Consider the following 16518-nt stretch of genomic DNA (forward strand, 5'->3'; position numbering starts at 1 on the left):
AAATTAATGGCCTCTAACAGGGATGATAAATTATGTTGACGAAAAAGTACTAAAATTGTATTAAAAATTTACTTTTCGAAACCAAATGGTGCTAAAATTATATAATATCAAATTTAAAGACTATTGTAAAAGTATACGTATATTAAAATCTAGTCCGATTGAACATTTTCTTTTTAGTTTTTCTAAAAAAAAATCTTATTTTGCAAAATTTTATGTCTGTAGAAAATTTTGTCAAGATTTTATTTCTGCAGAAAATTTTATTTCAGCGAACATTTTGTTAAAAAGGTTATTTCTATAGAAAATTTTGTCAAATTTTTATTTCTATATAAAATTATGTCAAAATTTTATTTCTATAGAAAAATTTGTCAAATTTTTATTTCTATATCAAATTATGTCAAAATTTTATTTCTATAGAAAATTTTGTAAAAATTTAATTTCTATAGAAAATTTTGTCAAAATTTTATTTCTAAGAAAATTTTGTCAAAATATTATTTCTATAGAAAATGTAACAAATCTCCATAGAAAATTTTGTCACAAAGAAGTACCTCTTTGCAAAATCTACCAAACGAATGTGTTATAGACAATATTCCTCTCAAAAATTTTGAGATCCTGTAATAAAAACTAAAATATCCTAATTTGAGAATATGTACACTGAAAGAAAAGTACATCATCAAATTAATAAAACAAAATCATCAACAAATCTTCATCAAATTGATGTAGAAATTACATCGTTTTTATGAAATCGGTATTCAATTTGATGTTTTCTGTTTTCAGTTGAAAAACACCGTCATCAACTCAATGAAGAAACTTACATCAATTTTGGTCATCATTTTGATGAAAATCTTTCATTCATTTAATGAAATCAGTAATCAAGTTGAAGAAAACTTTCATCACATGTTATTAATTTATATTTTTTTAAAGGGTGGTTAAAATTTCAAGGGCCGATGTTGATTTTGAATAAAACACAAACTATTTAGGAAATTATTGTAATTTTATTTTATTATAATATATTGGTATTACTCAATTATGTATGGAACAAAATATCGGCCAAATGGGCGTCGCGACCTCGGTGGCACATTTTCATCCGATGGTCCAAATTTTCGATGACGCTGAGGCATAATGGAGGTTCTATGCCGTTAATGTGCCGAATTATCTCATCCTTTAGCTCTTGAATTGTTGCTGGCTTATCGACGTACACCTTTTCTTTCAAATAACCCCAAAGAAAAAAGTCCAACGGTGTCAAATCACATGATCTTGGCGGCCAATTGACATCGCCATTACGTGAGATAACTGACCGGCCTCATTTTGGAAAAAATACGGCCCGATGATACCGCCAGCCCATAAACCGCACCAAACTGTCACTCCTTGTGTGTGCATTGGTTTTTCGACAATCACTCTTGGATTCTCATTCGCCCAAATGCGGCAATTCTGTTTATTGACGAATCCACTGAGGTGAAAATGTGTCTCATCACTTAAGATGATTTTCTTCGTTGCCATTTCTTGGAACCATTGTCCATTCACGACGTCCATGGTTCAAATTGAGTAAGTCTAAAATAGAGAAATGTCAAATAAAATTCGGAAAAAAACTTAGCGTTTAGGTGTGGTTCACATTCAACATCGGCCCTTACAATTTAACCACCCTTTATGACAAACTCTAACAATTACATTATTTCCACATATTTTAATTATTATAAACTTTTTTAAGTGATGATTTAATTAAAATTTGGAAAAATAGAAAATAAAACTACAAAAATCTTCAAATGGGATATACTTGTTGCGTTGCAAAGTTTTTTGTGCTTTTATTGCTAAAACACACACACACAAAAGCAATGCCTTTGAGAAAATCCGTTATGCCTGCTGCATGTGAAATTTGTTGAAGAATAAATAAATTCATTTGTGAAGAGCATTTATTGTGATCGCACGTTGATAAAATAGCTTTTAATACTTTTGCGAATTGGAGATATTTTAAGTGTTGTAAGTTTAATCGGAGTGCTATATAGCTCGAGAAATTTTAGTAATATATAAAAATATTTGTGGCGTTTACAAACATTGTAAAGGTTTCCAAAATAGTGATACGATATGTTACAGCGCATTCACAAAAAAATTTCCTGTAAAAGGCATCTTGCAAACGTTCATATATTTTTGGAAATACATTGCGGCTCCAAGAGAAACTCCATCGGCCTGCGAGTTTAGCGATTTGGAAAAAATATAGTAAAAAAGAAGTATATACCACAAGAAGTAAGCATCGAGAGGCACTGTGAAGAGAGTTCTCACCCTGGAAAATTAGGTGAAGTACCCGTCATAGAAGACCTTTTCTGAATGAGAAACTGAATTCCTACCGCATAGACAGGTCTGACGATTGGATATTGACGTACTGAATACGTCAAATATTTGACGAACACAATAACCATAGTGATATATTTAGGGCCTTGCCACAGTATAAAGAATTTCGAGGAGCACAGCACATTGGTACAATTTAATTGAGAAAGAAGTGTTCTTTGCAAAGATTATCTGAAATAACAAGATGTATATATGCTTCCTCTTTTTTTCCAATAGACTCATGAGTTTAGGTCCATACATGTATGAGAGAGTTGGAAAAATGTGTATGATGTTACGAATTTGAAAAAGAAAAGAAAATTAAGAATTTTCAATTTGGTTAATAGGCCTGTTTCTGTACTCTTTTTCATTCAACATTTATGCTAAAAGAAATTACTTCAAGTAAATTGTGTTTATTTTTATTTTGTTGGGTCTTTATTGGTACCGTATCTTTACAAATTACATTGCCATACAAGACATAATGACTAATATGGTTTATTTATAATTATATGATGATAAAAATGGCAATTTTAACGGCTAAACTGGAACTTAATACCCACCTTAAGTCATTAAATCATTAAGAGATGTCTATTATGCTTTCTGGTGTTCTTTATGCGTTAAGTTGTCTACAGTTTTTCTGAGAAAATAGGAATTTTTACTTTACAGTTTTAATTTTGGAAACATGCCCGTAGTAGCGGCCAATTCAAAATGTTTCCCTCTTTTAACTTCTTTATTTGTCAATTGTTGTTTTTTTATCTCTTTTTGTTCGTGTTTTTGTCTAAACGAAAAATTTAACAGTCACAAATTATTACACATTATTGGTCCCCCGAACACAGCTATTTAGATACATGATTGCTACGAATACAATTTTAAAGAGGAATTGGAGAAAATGTTGCAAAGAAACCTTCCAACAAGCAAAATAGATAACGAACGTGTGTGAACCTAAAGTCGTGCACTTTTATCTATTCAAGAACAAGAGGCAATTTGGACATCTTGTTATAATTACAAAGTCTTTGGTTCTTTGTTAAAAATGCTGGCATTAGACAGGTTTTTGATAAAATTGATGTGCCAAACGCAGGTTTGTTATGAAAAAAAATTAGTTAGTACAATTATGCATATCATTAAATAACTAATATTTAAATCTGCCTTTATAGCCTCATCATTTATTATGCGTTTGACTTGGCGTCTATATGGCTACTTATTTCCAACATCAAAATACTATGATAAAAATGGAAAATACGTATGGAGAATACTCCCAGAAGTAGACAACCACTTACATTTTTTTAAAAAGACAAATTAGAATATTAAACCTTTTATTGTTGTTATTAGATATATAGATTTAGAAAATGGTGACTACAATTACTCTATTTATCTAGACCAAGAGTACTTTTATAATATTAAATCAGCTAACACAAAACACTTTTCGAAAATACTAATCATGTTAAGCGAATAATAACGGCTTATATTCCAATAGGACCAATAAAAAGATTTCTCATCTATAAGTATATTTATGTTAATATTATATGAAACGCTGAAAAGGTCTTATATTTATGTAAATTTTTGATTAATATCATATGTATACACTAAAAAAAAGCATACCCGGTTCCAAAGATTTTGTCTTTACTTTAAAAATTTTGGTATTGATTCCGAGCCAAAGAAGCGGAGAATACAAATAAGGATACTTTTAAGACACAATTCTCTTTTAAATTCGGGTTTTGTGTACTTGCTTCTAGGAAGAAAATTTTAATTTTTCGCTTTTTCAGCTTTTTTTCTTCATATGCTATCAAAGTCCTTTAAAAACGAAATAACGACCACTTTATTTTCCAAATTAAGACTCGACTTCCAGCAGAAATTATGCCGTGTTTCAAGTAAAAAACGTCTTTAAAATAAAGTGTTGAAAAACATGTCCTATATTTGAACTATTTTTTGCTTTGTAGTCAAGATGCAAAAAGACAACAAATTTAAAGACAATTTCATTAAATTTAAAGATTTTTTCTGAATTATTAAAGTCAAGTTGACCTTAGCCCAAACAGTTTTTCTTTCATGTTATGATATCCATTTTTAAATGAAATCACTTAATTGTAAGGACAATACGACTTCATTGAAAAGTTTATCGACTTTTGGTCAAGGAAAAAAACTTTATACTAAAAAAATGCGTCTTTTATGCTAAGCAAAATTTGCATTCGTATTTTAAAGACATGAAATCTTTGACCTCACGACAATATTTTTTTCAGTGTACTTTTTCCATTCACACATCTAAGTTAATGTTGAAATTTATAATCCATTTATAATCGCAAGTGTACTGAATAATATTTTTAAGATTTTTTGATAAAAATAATATTTCCTAATTCACTTAAAATATTTGTAATTATATTGGATATTATAAAATTTAGGACTAGTTTCTAGGGCGGAAACCAAAGTTCAGTTCGATATCAGTGTTTCATTGGTTAAATGTAAAATGTACATTAGTTTGATGCAATGTAATCATTGAAGTAATGTAATTTTAATGAATAAATTACGTACTTTTGATGAATACCTTTCATTGGAATGATGCAGAATATTCATTGTATAGAAATTATCGGACATCAATTTGAATACCGTTTTTCATTTAAAGGAAGAAAAAAATACATCAATTAACCTGTATTCTCCCGAGTTATAAAATAATCATCCGATTATAATAATGTTTGATTCACAGCATGTATAGGCTACCTTTAGTATATATATGAAAAACAAATTGTCATATCGGGTTCAGGTTTCCGGAAAATGGGTGTCGCAATTAACAAAGAATACCCTTGTTGTTTTTTATTTTTTTCTGTGCAGCCAATGCAATGCCAATGTTTTTGTCGTCATATGACGACGCTATGAGAATATGGGTTAAATGACACTTTTTCTTCAAGATGATGAAATTATTTCATTAAATTGATGAATATATTTGATGAAAAATTGATGTAAAATCCTTCATTACGATGATGAAATGCGTTGTAAGCTCAAAATCGAAGAAACATTTCATAAAATTAATGTAGAAAATCATCATATTGATGAAGTTTTTCCGTTCAGCGTATATTTCTTCAATGTCCGCTTTTTATAAATTTTAGAGTTGATTTGATATGTGAGAAATGTTCACATTTAGGGCAGAATAACTTCATATAGAGTAATTGTGATGAAAAAGTACAAAATGACGCGGTCGTGCCACGGTGCTTTTGGCAGTCGAAATGTATCAAAAAAAGCACAAAAGTGTCAACTTTATCAACCCTGGCCTCTAATGTCCATAACTGATAGACCATTTATAAATCGATGTTTCACGATTTTATTTCTATAGAAACTGTCCAGCTATTCCTGTCATCTGTTGTATGGTATTTAAAATTCCGCCGTCCTAAGTTTTGGCAATTTATGTTTGTTTTCTATATCCGGCCAATTACATTTTTTAACAACTAAACTTTGTCTGATTAGCCCGACATTTTGATTTTTGTGTATTTTTCTTTTTTATATAGATTTATTTTTTATAAAATGCCTATATCGATTATAAATACATATTCTGGAGATTGTTGTTATCTACCCATATTTTGATGTGGTTTCTATATATAGTCTTACGATATATATTGGCCTGACATTAAAATGTAGAGTTCTTTACATCCCTAAAATGTTGAGATTTGTCGTCGAGTCGTATCAAAATTTAAAATTAGGGTTCTTTAGGACATATAAAAACATATGGCAAAATATCGTTTTGGAACACTACATCTTAAAATTACAATTGGAATACTGTTAAAATGAGGTTTAGGTACACCACCTGGAGTCGACTCCGTAGACGGAGTCGAGGCTAATAAAAAATTCTGGAGTCGAAGTTGGAGCCGAAGTCGAGCAAAATTGACTCGACTCCACAGCCCTGGCTGTAACATCAGCAAATCTTCCAATAAATGCAGTTTTTGATTGAGGAAGGTTAGATGTAAAGATTATATACAGAATTTAACACATAACACTGTTTGGAGAACACCAGCATCTCATTCTGTCACATTTTTCGGCGAGCTCTATTAAAAAACGAATGTTTGAAAATTGTTCGAAATGAGCAATCATGTTTGCTCAGTGAACATGGTTCTAAGAAAAATAAAATTGTCCTCATCTAAAATGTTATTATATTGATCAAAATAATTTAGTTTGAATCAAAAGACAATGGTCACCATCTAAAATGTTATGGTATTCGTCAAAAATGTTTTTCTTCCAGTTAAAAGAACATGGTCACAACCTAAAATGTTTTGATCTTTATGAAAAAACTTTTTTCGTCGTCGAAAAACGGACGCCACTTGACAAAAGAAACACACAAAATTAATTTTATTTATTTCTTTTTATTTATTTATAATAATTTTCGTTTTATTTATTTATATATAATTTATTTATAATAATGTAGTGCAAGCAAACATCACATAATTTTACACACTCTATTTTGGTTCAATTTCAAAAATATGTAATCATTCCATGTTTAAGTCGTGCCCATCAAATGTACAAACGCAGGCATCATGTAACTGCAAATAAAAATAAATTTTACCATAAGCAAAATGTAGAACAAAAACCAGGTAAATTTTTTTCAATTACACTTTCCTTTTTTGTGTTCACATAAAACCACGTGCCTCTTCTGAATAAATAAATTAACAGAAAACACAGTAATTCCGTATTCTCCATCCATTCCAAGCAACAATCAACACGCGACTGACGCGCAAAATGAAAATCGTGTGTACCTACTCAATGTTTTTATAAAATTCTTTTCGCTGCAAAAAAGTTAAAAAATTAAATGGTCACGAAAAAATGTACATGGTCTTTATGGCCATGTAATGGTTCTACGCATGTCCATACGTAACCTATAAAAATACTTTTTTCCTTTCAAAAAAGGCGAAAACATGACAGGTACATGATTTTCCTGGCCATGTAATGGTCTCAAATTCTATCATTTAAATAATAAAATATGCTTACGGCATTTGAGAACCATTTAAATGCTTATTGACAGCATACATTTTTCTCTGCTCGAAAATTATTTTTACAAAGACAAAATACATGGTTTCGGCGACAATTACATACTCTAGATAAGTATTAAATTTATGCGGCAACCATGTCCAAATATGTTTTTTCTGTGCGTGTATTAATGTGAGCCACTCACCCACATAAAAATGCCACTCGGCCACAAAAAAATTAAAAATCTAAATTATAACATATATATAAAAACGTTTTCTTAATTAAAAAAAAACTTTTAACCAAAGATGCTTAATCTTCAAAATAAGTCTTTTTAAAAAATGCTATTTTTCATCCCTGGTTCCTTTCAACAATGTATTTGTTCAATAGTTCCATGTTTCTTTCTAAATCCAAATTGGAAATTTGGTAATTCGATATGATTTAACATGGTCATCTGTTGTTTCAGGAAGTTCAGTTTGCATTGTTGGACCTAAGATCAAAATTTCTCTCAACCCTTCGCTCTTTTTCACTTTTGAGTAGTTTTTGAAGCTTATTACGTTTAGATATATCTTGTGGTGATTTAGTTGTCAGTTTCTGTCTGTTCTGTGTTGTGAGTGCAAAGTTATGTGGACTGGTGAATGATCAGACGATAAATCATGGCTGGTTATACATTTTCAGAATTTCTTGGTATACCACATGAAATACAGAAATCTTTAAGGTTTTAATAAGTGCGTAAGATTTCCCTTTTTTATTAATTTATTTTATTGAACAATTCAACTGTAGTAGAGTACAAATCTGTCCCACGTCATATGACATTAATAAGACAAATTGGCAACTTATTTATACAATATTAAAAACATACATACACATTTAAAAAGAATTCATATACGATTTAATATTTGTTTCAAATAAACTATTTTAAAGATATTACAATTATAGCAGAAGCGATTCAAAGATAGATATTAATTCAAGTAGAACATTATTTTTAGTTAAGTTATGCCACCTCTATAATTATCCTTTTTTTTCGAATCTACACGCAAATTCACTCTGTTCCTAGTATTACAATTTCTTTGATTTATGTTTCAAAGCTTCTCTAAGTGGTTAGGTTAGGTTAAAGTGGAACCTCGATTTAGTTTTAGGCTTACTTAGACTATTCTGTCCATTGTGATACCACATTAACTAAAAGTAGCTATTACATATGGGCACTTCTAGTTTTAACCGTTGAACCTTCTCGATTATTTCCTTCTGTTGAAACAACCAGATTGTTCCACAAACATTAGCAGACTGCTTAAGTTAACGTTTAACATTAGCAGACTGCTTAAGTTAACGCTATATGCCCCTAAAACTCGCTTACGCCTTACACAAAATGCAGGACATTCCCTCAAGAGGTGTTTAATTGATTCCTTTTCCTCCGCATCATGACAGCTCATACAGTAGTCATTATATTTCGCGCCAATAGTTTTTGCAAACTCGCCTATCAGGCAGCGACCAGTTCTAGCAGATATCAGGAGTGATAGCTGACGTCTTGAGAACACTAGCATTAAGTTTAAAAGGGTCCTTGTAATTCTCCCACCGAAGAGCTTGCTGGTAGCCGGAGGCATACCAACGAATTCTAATTACTCTGGAATATGTAAGGTAGTTCTTAGCCATGCTAACTTACCAGCAAAACATAATTATAAAATAGGAAGCACTAGAATTATAGTGTCCATACTGTAGGCACTTCTATTCTGCGCAAAATTTTCGGCCCACAATTCAGTGCTATTTCTTCTAAACATGTAATCTTCGAAGATCCAGGTCTTTAGAATATACTCAGACACCCACTTGTCCATCCAATTTTGAGCCATCAATGTATATAACTGGACCAAGTCTTACTGTTGGGAATTAGAGTTTCAAACTTTTTGTCGGAAAGTGGTTTCGCCAGAGTGTAATCCACTACGTTTGGCACATCTGGCATTATTTTGAGGACCGAACTGTGACCGTACCTTTTTTCCGACACACAGCCGTTGTTGCAGCTGACTGTTTGGCCAAAATGTCTAAAGGCAACAGATGCAGCATGACATTAAGGGAATCTGTTCCAGTCTTACTGAATGCGCCTGAGATACACAAGCAAGCCATACCCTGAATTTTATCTAAACTTGTCGGCTGCTGAAGTGCCAGCCACCAGATAGCAATTTTCGCTTTTAGTCCCCACTTGTTTCCTATTGCTTCTTTGCACGAGTACAAAGCTACCGTGGGTTTTCGCGCCCTTTCTTCAATATTAAGCTTAACGTTTAGTTTCCTGTCTAAAATAACGCCAAAAGTATTTTGCGGAAAGGAGTATAAAACGAGCAGAAACACATCGAATTTTCACGACCATCTAAAAAGATACCATTCTGGCTTGGAAATTCTAGCCTCCGATTCCAGCTATTTCGGCGGATACTGCCAATATTGCACCGACAAGCAGAAGTTGTAGATCGTCAATAAATTCAGTAGCTTCTTACTTTAAAAGAGCCGTTTTGTACGACACAAACATCCCTGAAACAAAGCGGGACAAATTGTTTTCGAGAGGCGAAAAATGTTAATATTATTTTATTTTTAAACCAAATCTTTTGGATCAAATAACATTAATATCGTAAAATATTTATATTAAAATATTAAACATATTTTAAATACGAACCAAATATGTATATTATTGTGGACGATACTATCGTCGAATATCGATAGTACTATCGTCAACTATCGATGGTTGTGAAATTACTATCGTCGACTATCGATGGCGCCGGCTATCGATAGTTCTCCACCTCTAATGACTAGTTCTGTCTTTGCAGGCTTTACCCCAAACCCATCCCCTTTCGCTCATTTCTCAGTCATCCGGAGGCTCTTTTATAATATCTCTAATTATGGATGGATTTATCCCAATCCTTTTTCATTTTTTTCTTATAGAACATCAAATAAGGATACGTTTTAGGATTTTATCGGTCATTTTGGTCAAGTAGTATATGAGTTCCTTTCCTCCCAAATCGGCAATTTTGCAAAAAAAAATTGTTTTCAAAAATTCTCATTTGGCAAACACTGATTGCTAAGCCGATATCTTTTCCAAAAAGCCCTATGTGTTCACTAACCAACTGTAAAAATGTTCAACATCCTACCTGTAAATATCTGAGAGATATACAAATTACAAAAAAAAAATACTATTTTTAAATATATGTCCCCACTTTGGGGATTTTAGGTATTTGTGAAATCAATTTTGGGAATGGTATATTCAGCAATATTTCTTTAAACATTTTTTCCTGCAAAAATCAGTAAAATGATATCATAATTAGTTCAAAAGTTACTAAGGTTTCAATTCATATTTTTAATTCTCCAAAAATAGGAATTTTTTAACAAAATTGTTCCGTGCCCCAAAAACTTCAAATTTTCGTATTTTTTGTTTTTGTTTTTTTTTTTTTCAATTCCATAGGAATAACGCTCTATCAAATACCTTTCTAACGATGTATTATATTTAGACCCGCGCTTAGCCAAATGTGCAAAAAAACTTGCACTAACCGTCACTAACTCGGGTAAAATAATGCATTTCAGCAAATGTACGTTTATATTGGGACTATACCTAAATATGGACCGATTTAAATCAAACTCGGCACACTTGTCGATATTATCAAATAACCCTTGTGCAAAATTTCTAACAAATCAGAGAATAAATCTAGATTCTGGAGCCTATAAGTGCATATCCAGCGTAAGATAACAGGTTGGCTGATAAGTCCCCGGTCTGACACATAGATGGCGTCGCTAGTATTAAATGCATACAATTTTTATATAGTACCAACCATGGCTGAATAAGGAGGTTGAATCACGATAAAAAAAAACAACAAATTTCAATATGTTGTTTACAATTTTAAGAAGTCAAAATCAGCTGATAAAAGAATCGTATGGCATTGGTAAAAGTGGCAATTATTTATTCTTTCAATTGTCCTGAAAAAATAATTAAAATCCAGAGAAAAATAAAGGTTCAAATTTAATTGCGTCACCTATGAGTGATTGTGAAGTGGATAATTCATCCGAGGAACGCCGATATGAGACAAATAAGACTATAATACCCACCAAAGTTAAGAATGGAAGTCAGTCAAATGGATCTTCGCCATCTATTAACAAAAACAGTTTATGATGCAGTTTAAAAACTGATGTGCGTGGTATTTTGGGTCTGGAATATGTTATCAAGATACTCCAGTCATTCTTGAACAATTCTCCAGCTATGAATGCGCGAGTTTGTTTGAGATGCATTTGCTATGCAGTGTCATTTGGAGAGCTGCAATCACCATAAACATATGATTTTGACATCTTAAAATTTTGTCGAAATAAAAAAATTGTAATCATATGGGCCCATGATTTAACCTTCTTGTTCAGCCATGGTACCAACCTTCAAATGATTCGTGTCATAATTTAACGTCTGTAAGTCAATTAGTTTGTGAGATAGAGCGTCTTTTGAGAAGCAACATTTGTTATTGTGAAAAAAATGGAAAAAAGGAATTTCGTGTTTTGAGAAAATACTGTTTTCTGAAGGGAAAAAAATACGGTGGAAGCAAAAACTTGGCTTGATAATGAGTTTCCGGACTCTGCCCCAGGGAAATCAACAATAATTGATTGGTATGCAAAATTCAGTGGTATGCAAACGCAGTGGACGCCCGATAGAGGTGGTTACCGACGAAAACATCAAAAAATCCACAAAATGATTTTGAATGACCGTAAAATGAAGTAGATCAAGATAGCAGAGGCCTTAAAGATATGAAAGGAACGTGTTGGTCATATCATTCATCAATATTTGGATATGCGGAAGCTCTGTGCAAAATGGGTGCCGCGCGAGCTCACATTTGACCAAAAACAACAACGTGTTAATGATTCTGAGCGGTGTTTGCAGCTGTTAACTCGTAATACACCCGAGTTTTTCCGTCGATATGTGACAATGGATGAAACATGGCTCCATCACTACACTCCTGAGTCTAATCGACACTCGGCTGAGTGGACAGCGACCGGTGAACCGTCTCCGAAGCGTGAAAGACTCAAAAGTCCGCTGGCAAAGTAATGGCCTCTGTTTTTTGGGATGCGCATGGAATAATTTTTATCGATTATCTTGAGAAGGGAAAAACCATCAACAGTGACTATTATATGGCGTTATTGGAGCGTTTGAAGGTCGAAATCGCGGCAAAACGCCCCAATATGAAGAAGAAAAAAGTGTTGTTCCACCAAGACAACGCACCGTGCCACAAGTCATTGAGAACGATGCCAAAAATTCATGAATTGGGCTTCGAATTGCTTCCCCACCTACCGTATTCTCCAGATCTGGCCCCAGCGACTTTTTCTTGTTCTCAGACTTCAAAAGGATGCTCGCAGGGGAAAAATTTGGCTGCAATGAAGAGGTGATCGCCGAAATTGAGGCCTATTTTGAGGCAAAACCGAAGGATTACTACCAAAATGGTATCAAAAAATTGGAAGGTCGTTATAATCGTTGTATCGCTCTTGAAGGGAAATATGTTGAATAATAAAAACGAATTTTGACAAAAAAAATGTGTTTTTCTTTGTTAGACCGGGGACTTATCAGCCAACCTGTTACATTCTTTCTCTCGTAACATTGTTTTATAGATTTCTCCCAATCTTTTTTTAATTTTTTTCTTATAGGCGACCACATAAGTATACGTGTTAAGCTTTTATCGGCCATTTTGGTCAAGTAGTATATGAGTTATTCTCCCAAAATCGGCAATTTTTCAAAAAGAAGAAATTTTGTGTTCAAAAATTCTCATTCGGCAAAGCACCGATTGCTAAGCCGATCTGTTTTCTAAAAAGCCCTATGTGTCCACTAAATAACTGTAAAAGGTTTCAACATCCTACCAGTAAACAGTTTTTTTTTCAATATATGTCCCTACTTTGGGGATTTGTGATACCAATTTTGGGAATGGTATATTCAGCAATATTTCTTAAAACAAATTTCCCTGCAAAAATCAAGACAAATCATAATGATATCACAATTAGTTCAAAAGTTATTAAGGTTTCATTTCATATTTTAAATTCCCAAAAAATCGGAAAATTTTTCCGTGCCCCAAAAACTTCAAAGTTTCGTATATTTTGTTCTTTATAATTGCATAGAAATAAAGCTCTCTCAAATACCTTTCCAACGATGTGTTATATGCTAATTGGTAATCTTTGGAGTTAGTCGATAGAAAAGACATACCGGATACCTGCAAATCCTCCTGATCCTGATGTAACCCAGATTTTCCAACCGCTGCACGGTGGTTCCAAATCGCTTGTTTCGGAGGTAATTCTTTAACTTTTGAACGGATAAAGATATGGTCCCTAGTGGGCCCACGAGCTGACCTGTAGGCGTTGAAAGTTGGTCACCTCGGGGGGTATGAAAATTTGTTTCAGCTGTAAACTCCGCAATTTTGAACCGATTTCGATGATTTTTTCTTTGCTGGATAGAACTTGTAAAGCTCTAAATCTGAACCGATTTCCACCAAATTTTGCACACTTGACTGTACTATTAATAAGACTCCTCGCACAAAACTTGAAGCAAATCTAAGCAAAACTTTGTCTGTATGTATATCTTTTCTATCGACTAACTCCAAAGCGGCTCCTTCCCAAACTTCACCAATTAGCATCAAAGCAGCTTTAAAGCAATCCATAGACCTCACAAATGCTATTAACTTATATCGTCCTTGATACCACCCAGCATCTTGCCGTCGAGGACTTGCTCCGGGAAACTTTTTTCGCACCTCTTAGTAGACACCAGACATCGCGTTCTCAATTTCCCCCATTTTTGCTTTGGACCCATACCGTCCAATGCTCCTTAATTAATGATAGCCATCACAAGGCTGTCCAGTCTTAATAAGTTGTTGTCCAACGAGTTTGTCCTTCTATTATGAATATAATCCCTAAAATATAAGGTTAGCATCACTGAATGTTACCTGATAATTGTAGATTCCAAAATGAAGACGAATGAAGGGGTTGTTACTCTGTTGGTGTTTTCTTGTTCATGCTTCCTTTATACACCATCACGTGTGTTGATAGATTTATATTGTTCTGTTATTGATTTTCAAACAAAAACCGAAAATGTACTCAGAAATTTAAAACCCCAAACAGTATCCTCCGTACACCCAGAAAAAAGTGCCTTCGAAACTAAAGGAAAAATTTTTCATCAATATAGTTTATCCATTTTATTTCCATTAAGGTAAATTTTTGTGAGAAATAATAAAATTTACTCGTTTCAGTAAAAAAAACCTAAACTGTAAGCAGTTAGGAATAGTTCATTAACTAGAATAAGGCATGGAATTTTACTCATACTATTTTCTTCGCTGGGTATAAGAATTTACTACTGAACAAGAAAATTTTATTCACCGATAACAAAGCATTCGTAAAAATAAACAAAAACCGAACTAAAACCAAGTTTCCTCAAAATTAGTAAAATTTCGTATAAAATGATAATTGCGACTTCCTTTATAATAGAAAGTTTTTCATACATACGAACAACACTTGACATAAAAAAATATTTAAGTTCATTCGTACTAAGAAGTATGCAATCCTTTCAAAACTTAAGGAAACACACTTGAATTTTTCCTATATTTCTATTGTCTACCTGTAATCGATACCTGTCATCGTAATCGATGTGTTTGCGCGTGGGTGTAATCGATATGTTTGCGCGTGGGTTGTTTTTTAGTTGGAATCGCGTTGTTGTGGTATACGGAGAGATTGTTAAAAAATAATATGGTAAAATAATATAATAAATAACAAATAACATATATAAAATATTTATTATTTTAAATTAGTGAGAACAATTTTCGTTTTTTGAAAATAAATCTATCAATGTTCGTGATGGCGTATAAAGAAAGAAAACACCAGCAGAATAACAACCCTTTCATTTGTCTTCATTTTGGAATCTTCAATTATCAGGTAATATTCAGTGACGCTAACCTTTTGTAACAAAAATGGTTTATGATTTTTTATATTTGTAGGTATTGAAATTATAAAAGGAGGACAAAATCGTTAGGCAGCAACTTATTAAAAGTGAAAGGTACAAGAAGAAAAATGCGTTTTACAGTTGATGACATTACATGGAAATTGGAAATAGTGGAATAATAAACTAGTATTTCAAGGCCAGTCGATGCTGTTGATTCTTAATAAATATATTTAATATATTAATAAAACGTGTATTTTATTGAAGAAAAAATTGCCTATATAAATAAATAAAATTGTATTTAAAAACGAAGGTAAGCAGTTCTAATTATGAAGTAAAAGTTTTACCACAAATGTGTAAGATTTGTCCAAATGAATGAAAAATTTTCAATAAAATCATTCCATATATGAATTCAAATCAGTTAAATTTTTTCATTCTGTAGTATAGTGGTACATAAATATAGGAAAAGGTTAACTAATATATGGAATGCATTATACCTAATTTCTACGAAAATCACATCGTTCAAACAAATAAAAATGTCTTTGGCGCTATACGAAGTTCAACTTTCTTCACAATGAGTTCATTTTAACTTAAAGAAGGGGTCACTTTTTTCTGGGTGTATACCATAATAACACTATACCAACTGAAAAAACAACGCGCAAACGTACGGACATATCAATTACATCGATGATAGGTATCGATTACAGCAGACAAAAGAAATATAGGGAAATTACGTATATTCTAACAAGTGGGTTTTCTTAAGTTTTGAAAGTATTGAATACACCTTAGTACGAGTGAACTAAAATATTTGTCTATGCTAAATCTTGTTCATATACAGTAGTTTTCGCATAATATAGTCCACACCCATAGTTGCACAAATTTTTTGGACAATATATAGAAGAGCGCATGGTTACAGCGGAAGTAGTAGACTTTTATTACTAAATGTCACTGAGATAAGGAATACAATAAATGTCACAATACATAAATATATACAAATAGCGATATAATAGTATATATAGATTACAAGATAGTATACTCCCAATACTCCATGAACATTCTATTCAAGCCCCATTGCCTTTCTGAATAATTCCAATTTGGTCTTCTCAATCGGTTTTGTTAAGCTATCAGCAACTTGTTCATTAGTGCTTAGGTACATAACTATATAAACTAAGTACATAAACTTTCCATTTTGTAATTGATCTTGCACAAAGTGATGACAAACATCAATGTGTTTACTTCTGGAATGGTCTCCACTTGCTGATGTAATTGATATGGCACTTTGATTATCTCAAACTATTTGCATCGATTTTGGTCTCGGGCAAAAATGTTATTCTATACCACTCCAC

General features: G+C 32.4%; 1 long non-coding RNA gene across 1 annotated transcript; it reads left to right on the forward strand.

Annotated features, from left to right (window-relative positions):
• Positions 1–14940: 14940 nt before the first annotated feature.
• Positions 14941–15484, forward strand: LOC142239826 (uncharacterized). The gene is made up of 3 exons (XR_012723120.1): positions 14941–14985; positions 15045–15168; positions 15231–15484. It is a non-coding gene; the product is annotated as an uncharacterized LOC142239826 (long non-coding RNA).
• Positions 15485–16518: the final 1034 nt, after the last annotated feature.

The sequence above is a fragment of the Haematobia irritans genome, chromosome 1 (assembly GCF_050003625.1).
Source record: "Haematobia irritans isolate KBUSLIRL chromosome 1, ASM5000362v1, whole genome shotgun sequence".
NCBI classification, from domain to species: domain Eukaryota; kingdom Metazoa; phylum Arthropoda; class Insecta; order Diptera; family Muscidae; genus Haematobia; species Haematobia irritans.